Here is a 7,848-nt window from a genome sequence, read left to right as displayed (position 1 = left end):
GCCTTTCTTCGAGAGTAAAGTAATATTAAAACATCTTAGGCCTCTGAACCCAAGTCCTCCAATTTCCTTGCTGTCACTGAGTTGATTCCAATTGACCAACTGAATTTTGGAGGAATCCTTATTGAAACCCCACCAAAATTTCCTAAGAATCTGGTTCAACTTATTGGTAATAGATGCTGGTAGCAAAAAAATTCCCATTGCATAGGTTGGGATGGCTTGGAGAACTGCCTTGAGTAGGATCTCCTTGCCTGCAGCAGAAAGACATTTAGTTCTCCAATTGGTTACTCGATTCCATGTTCTGTCAATTAGGGAATGGAATGAGGCTATCTTTTTCCTGCCCACCAGAGCAGGTAAGCCCAAGTATCTTTCAAAACTGGAAGTGGATTGGACACCTGCTAGCTGCAAGATCTGTTGTTGAGTTACTTGGGCAGTGTTCTTACTAAAGAAAATGGCAGATTTGTCTTTGTTTAAAACCTGTCCTGAGCCTTTCTCATATAAATCTAGGATATTAAGCACACAATTGAGTTCCTCAGGCTTTGCTTGACAGAACAAGAGACTGTCATCAGCAAAGAACAAGTGGTTCACTGTGTTTGGACCTCTTTCAATTGAAACATGAGTTAAGTTGCCACATGCCTCAGCATGATTTAAAAGAGAAGTGAGGGCTTCTGCACATAAAATAAATAAATAAGGGGACAATGGATCTCCTTGTCTTAGGCCCCTAGAAGGGAAGAAACGCTGTTGAGGTTCTCCATTTACTAGGATTGAGAAAGATACAAAGTTGAGGCATGCCTGGATGATGTGGATCTAGTGTGCAGGAAATTCCATCTTGGTCATGATGGCTTCAATGAATTTCCACTCTACTCTATCATAGGCCTTGCTCATGTCCAATTTAAGGGCCATGAAACCTCTTTTGCCTTTTATTCTTGAATTCATTGAGTGTAATATCTCATAGGCTACAGGAGTGTTATCAGATATGAGCCTTCCAGGTACAAATGCACTCTAGTTAGGGGCAATGATCTTGGGTAGTAGATTTTTCAGCTTATTTGCAATGGTTTTAGACACAACCTTATATAATACATTACAAAGACTAATAGGCTTATAGTCAGATATTTTTTTGGGGCATTTAACTTTGGGGATGAGTGAGATGAAGGTATCATTAACATCATTGAGTGAGCCACCATGGTTTAGAAATTTAAGGGCATAACTGCACACTTGTTCACCTACCACCTCCCAGTGTTTTTGATAGAACTGAGCAGGGAACCCATCAGGACCTGGCGACCCTAAAAGATTCATTTGAAAAACAACTGCTGTAATGTCTTCCCTAATGAAGGGGTTTATAAGCCAAGCCTTCATGTCCATATCTAACTTAGTGCCCATTGCATGCAAGTAGTTCTCAACAAACGAAGGGTGGGAAGTAGTAAATAATGAGGAGAAAAAAACCTGTGAAGACCTCTCCAATTTCTGCCTGTTTAGTGACACATCTGAGAATCCTCTATGCTTTTGATTGCATTGATCTTCCTCCCCTGGCTTGCCTGCATGTGAAAATATTGAGTGTTCTTGTCCCCATGCTTGAGCCAGTGCTGTTTTGCTCTTTGCTTCCACTTGATGTCATTTTCTGTTATGGAGGAAACCACCTCCTTTTGTATTTGTCTTATAGTTGCTAAATGCTTGTTCCTGTGCTTTGTAGATGGCCAATACTTTGTTTCCCCTTTGTGATAACCATATATTCTTGTTGCTAAATGCCTGTTCCTGTGCTTTGTAGATGGCCAATACTTTGTTTCCCCTTTGTGATAGCCATATATTCTTGTTGCTTAAGTGTCTGCCTCCAGACCAAAAGATCCTTTTGGCATAACTCAAGCTTGGTCCTCAGTAGTCTGACTTCACAATCTGTTGTACAAACTTTCTGACATGCCTCACTCACCACCCTCTAGCATTCTTCCTTCAGTTCCCATGCCATCTCATATCTAAAACACCATCTCCGTTTTTTCTTCCATCATTATTGTTATGTAGAACAATGGATAAGGGAGAGTGATCAGACTTAATTGCAGGAAGAACAGTGCATAAGCCATGATTATAGAGGTCATTCCATTCCTTGTTTCCAAAAGCTCTATCAATTTTTTCCTTTGTAAAGTCTCTGCCATTTCTATTATTTGACCAAGTAAACTCCTGCCCATGTGAGTGTATGTCATTGAGACCATAACATTCAACAGTTTGTCTAAACTCTTTAATCTGTTTGTATGGTCTGCTGGCTCCACCTATTTTGTCACTTTGATGGAGGATCTTATTGAAGTCCCCAGCACATAACCAAGCTATAGAGCTAGTAGGTTTGAGCATCTTTAACAATTGCCAACTATTACTTCTCTTCCCTGTGTCAGGATGTCCATAGAAGCCTGTGAATTGCCATGATGGTCCACCCCCTTCCTCCTGGATCAAAGCACTAATGTGCCATCTTGTAAAATTGATGACTGTAACACTCCATTCCTCTTTCCATAGGAGAGCAATACCCCCACTAAGGCCCACACAATCCACTGAAAAACACCCATCCATCTGCAAACATCTCCTTACTACCTCCATTCTATTCCTTCTGCACTTAGTTTCCACTAGGAAAACTAAATTGGGATACTTCTCTTTAGTTAAGTTCCTAAGGACACTAACTGTCCGAGGGTTCTCAAGCCCTCGGCAGTTCCACATCAAGATGCTCATTGAGGATGGCAGGGTTGGGAACCAGACTCTGCCTTAACCATGGTATTTCATGCAATGGTATACGCCTTTTACAACCCCTCTCATATTTGTTCCTTGCAAGACAATTTGAGATATCAACCAAAATCGAGGGACCATTGCCTTATGTGTTAATTACACTGTCACCCGCTCTCCTTTTCCATTTTCTCAATGTGCTTAGACCATTATCATTAATCGATTGCATGGTAGTATCTTCGCCATGTGAACTACCAAAAACCACCCTCTTATTTTCGTCGTTTTGTGTAAGACCACGAACATCAACACTGGATGCCACCTCACTGATTTTTGTGATTTCCCGCGTTTTCCTTTCAAAAAATATTTCCTTCGTAGGTACATGAAGGCTATATGTCCCTGGTGTTAGGTTGGCCTCAACATCCATCCCCACGTGAGGTCCTTGGTTGTCTTGGAGACCAGAGGGTTCTAAAAGGCTATCACCCTCATGTACGTAGGTGGCCTGTGCGTGGTCAAAGGGTTGACTTACCTCCTGGTGTTTAAACAGATTCCCAAATCATGGATCATTAGGAATTCCTACTCCTGCTCTGCCCTCAGTTGATGGCTGATATAGGCCTGCACGAGATCCTCCTCCCTTGTTTTATGCTGCCAACTTCTCCTCTTTCTCTGCCACAATTTCCGGATGGACCTCTGATATGTTGTGTAGTGAATCTTCCTGGACCAAAATACCCCTTCCACCTTGCTGATCCCTCTAGTGGTTGTTTTCGCCCTTAGAGCCACCATATCTACGGTTGTCAAAAATATTTGTATTTCTAGGTTGTCCTTGAAGCCATGGACCAAACTGAGCTGAAGACTATATATCTCCTTGTTGAGCATTACATGATCTCATGCACCCTTTCCCTTTGTGATTAAGAACACCATAATGAAAACAGAAAATTTGCAGTCGCTCGTATTTAAAGGAGACACAATGCTGCTTGTCATCTAGCTTTAGCCATTTCCCTCTCAGCATTGGTTTGTTGAGGTCCACAGCCACTCTTACTCTAAGACACCTCCCCCATGCACGACCATCTGCCTCTGCACCAACCCTAATGACAGGGCCTATGGACTCTGCAAATTTCTCTCCAAAGCCTTCTGTCATGACTTATTGTTAAAGACATGTATTCAATTTTATTAAATTTTCTATACATGTTATTATTGGTATATACATATATTAAATTTTATTAAATGTCATATGCATGTTATTATTGTTAAATATATGTATTAAATCTTTTGTACATGTTATTGTTAAATACATGTATGAATTGTTTATTTTGACTCTCATTATCATGCCATGTATATTTGTTTATCTAATATGGGGCAAATGATTTACATCAAAATTAAAGAAAAGATTGGTTGCTCAAAGGTACAAGTTTTTCTTAATTTTGGTGAAAAATCATTAAACTCCATAGTAAGGTGGATAAAGTTAGAGTGAACAATTTGTGTGTCAAGATCTACTCCCAAAGGAGGGTCTTGATGACACTACTAGTTCATTCATAATTGATTAAATTCTGATTATTGTTTCTGAGTGTCGAACTCAATGTATTAATGTGAATAAAATGCTTTTCTTGCAGTAAGTATACAAATATCTTTACAATGTTTTTTGTACGAAATTTACTCTAGTATAGAAAAACAGGAGTATGTCAAATTTACACTAAGAGTTGTAGACTCTTGTTTATCTATTTTAAGTCTTTATATCAATTATTATTGAGAATAGTGATAAGAGTCAGAAAAGTACAACATTTTAAGAATATTGGATTAATTACTAGATATCAAATTATAGGAATTTCTTAGTTTTGTACATAATGGTTTATTTTAGAGGCATTATTATTTCATTAAAGTAATGAGATATGAAAAAGTTGGTAGCATGATTGTTAACTAAATACAAATTTATTTTACAAATTTGTATGAAAAGTCATTTGTATCTTTTGAGAAATGATGGTGATGAAAACATAAGAATTGTGTCAATTGAAGTTTGAAAGAAACAATGACACATGAAGGTTTATGTGCCATAAGCATGAGACATGATACGAAGGGAAGGGTAAGCGTTTTTTATGTATAAGTTTCAAATCAGATCTTATACATGTTTATACATTCTTTTAGATTGAACTTGAGTGCAAATGTTCATATGTATTTTGTCTGTATAAGTTTTAAATCAAACTCTATAAATATTGATACTTATTTTAGTGGTTGGACTCGAGTACAAATGTTCAGATTTTAAAATTGTTTCAAAATGCCATTTATGTTTGTTCTAATTTTTCTTCCAATAAAATTTGTATTTATCATGCCTTCATATTAGTGTTTTTGTTAAAAGTTTTTTCATTTTCACATGTGAGGCATGTATTGGAACCAAGTGAAAAATGATTTATGAAATTTTTTACAATTTGTGGTATAAAATTTGAAACATAATTTATGACATAAAAGTTTGGAGAATATCTCAAAGAAAAGTTGTAGAGATTAGTAAATAAAACATTTTCCGCATTTAGATTTTTTAATCTCAGGATGTGTATTGGTTTGTATAAAAGGAAAACAAATCAAACATTTTAAGAAAAGATGGTACAAATAATAGAGTGTTTTTTGAGATAATGCATATAGACACGTGTAAATCTTTTCTCTATAATATTTGATAGATATAAGTATTTCATTACTTTCATACATGATTTTTATGGTATGGATGTATCTATCTGCTACATGAAAAGTCTTAAACCATTAGTAATTCTTGAGGCATGAAAAGTTTTAAACCATTAGTAATTCTTGAGGCACTTCTCATAGGAGGAAATGCAGGTAGGTAGAAATGTGAAAATCATCAAATTGGATTGAAGTAGTGAGTGCCAAAAAAAAAATATTATGAGTCAGGTTATAACCTTGACCTATTTTGGTAACTTTTTGAAAATATGTGTAGTAAAATTATTAAAGACAATGGTATATATCTTAAATTGTGTTCCTAATGAGTAGTCTCAAAGACTTTTTAGTTGTGGAACTTGATTTAAGGCTTATACTTGTATTAATAGTCAATCTAAAGTAATACTTTACAATCCAAATGAAAGAAAGTTAGACCGTATAAAAGTTAATGGGTACATTATTGGTTATTTATGGAGATCCAAATGATTTAGATTGTATTGTCTCTAATCATAGTTTAAATTTTGAGGGAATTGAAATGTTAGATTCTTTATGGTTGGCAAAATCAGTGGGAGTATAGAAACTAGAGATGTGATTGTTGTACTTTGAAAATGCTTATAGTTCATTTTATGATTATCTTAATGATAACATGGAACAACAGGCAAATGATCATCTATCTCATCAGAGAAACACCACTGAAGAATTGGTCATGGAGACATCAGAACAGGTAACCTCATATGATCTTCTTGATTTATTTTTGGTTAGTTTGCGTGGTGTATTTTTAAAATTTGAATTTGAAATAGAAATATATGAATGTTCATACATGTTTTCACAAATTATAGAAATAAGTGATTTGATAAAAGATCGATGCATACAAGAGTGATTGAAATTCATGAATCAATGTAAAGTTTGTAAATTCATCTAATTGCTTGAAATGTATAAAAAAAAAAAAGTCGAATGTAAATGGATATTGAAGACAAAACCCTGACTTTAAAGGCAATGTTGAACGATATAGAGTTAGGCTTGTAATCAAGGATTTCACTCAGAAATGAGTATTGATTAGAAAGAGATTTTTAATAAACTTAAAAGAACTCAATAAGAATCACTATGGCATGAGTAACTCATTATGGTCTAGAGTTATATCAAATGGATGTGAAAATAATTGTAAAATGCAAGTTTGAAATTTATAAGAAACGAATAAAATGATTACTTAGAAAGGTAACAGATTTTTTGAAAAGTTGGTATATGAAATTTGATAATACCAATATTGTTTTGGAATTAAGAAAAATATTGTTAATGTATATACCCATAAGTCAGTGGGAGTAGATTTGTATTTATGGTCATGCATGTATATGACTTTTGGCAACTATGAATTATGGTTTGTAGTATGACATTAAAACTATATCTTTAAAGAGCTTTAAAAATGAAATATGATATGCTCAGTATTTTACAGTGTCCTCAAAATGATTAGGTTGTTAAGGAAATTTTGTATATGATTGTTATAATAAATCTGATAATTGCACAAACCTGTATAAGGTTGAATGTCAGTTTTTCAGTCGACATTCTTGGTTGTTGCCAAAGTAACCCAAGTATGTTTGATCCAAAAGTTGTGAAAATAGTGCAATGTTATTTGCAAGAAATTAAAGACTATATTGTTGCTTTAAGAAGAACTGATACTCTTAAAGTAAATGTATATTCAGACCCTATTTTGTGAAATTACTCTAATGATGAAAAATACAGTTATGGTTATGTATTTTGCTATCTAATAGAGTTATTTTATAGAAAAGTATGAGGCAAATCTCTTACTGCTTCATGTGCAATAGGGACTGAGTTTGTGGTATATTTTGAGGCCACAATGTACGGTATCTGACTGAGGAAATTTATCTTAGGACTTGGAATTGTCGACTTATAGCCAAGTCGCTAAGAAAGGATTGTAAGAATTCCTCAGAATATTTTTCTTCAAATGATAAGTATTTAATGAAAATTTAAATACATAAGTGTTAAGGAGAAAGTACAGAAACAAATATGTCCATAACAATAGTGTCTTAATAATTATACTTTAAGGGACATGTTGAAAAGATTAGTTATATGCTTATACCCATGATATGAACATGTTAAAGAGATCATTGATATGCTGAGTATTTTGTTATTGAAAATTGAAAGATATCTATTATGGTTGTTTCCGTTTTCTTGTCTTTCCACTTCATATGTACATAGAACGGTGTGGATGAATGACGACAAGATAATGTCTAAGATACACATGAATTGGAACCCAAGGTATTACAGTATTAGCCTTAATTATCTCAATTAAAGATCGTATTAAATTAAGTTACTGGTGTTGTGGTACACGGAAGGAAATTTGTTGATCATATAACAGAGGATCACCATGACTCGCATTGGTAGATGGTTTGACATTGATATTATGGAACTCATTAAATGTATTATGAGTTATGAAAGTTTCAGGAAATGAATTTGCGCAGTATGATTAATTTCCTATAATAA

The sequence above is a fragment of the Juglans microcarpa x Juglans regia genome, chromosome 5S, assembly GCF_004785595.1.
Source record: "Juglans microcarpa x Juglans regia isolate MS1-56 chromosome 5S, Jm3101_v1.0, whole genome shotgun sequence".
Taxonomy (NCBI): Eukaryota; Viridiplantae; Streptophyta; class Magnoliopsida; order Fagales; family Juglandaceae; genus Juglans; species Juglans microcarpa x Juglans regia.
This window is presented reverse-complemented; position numbering follows the sequence as displayed.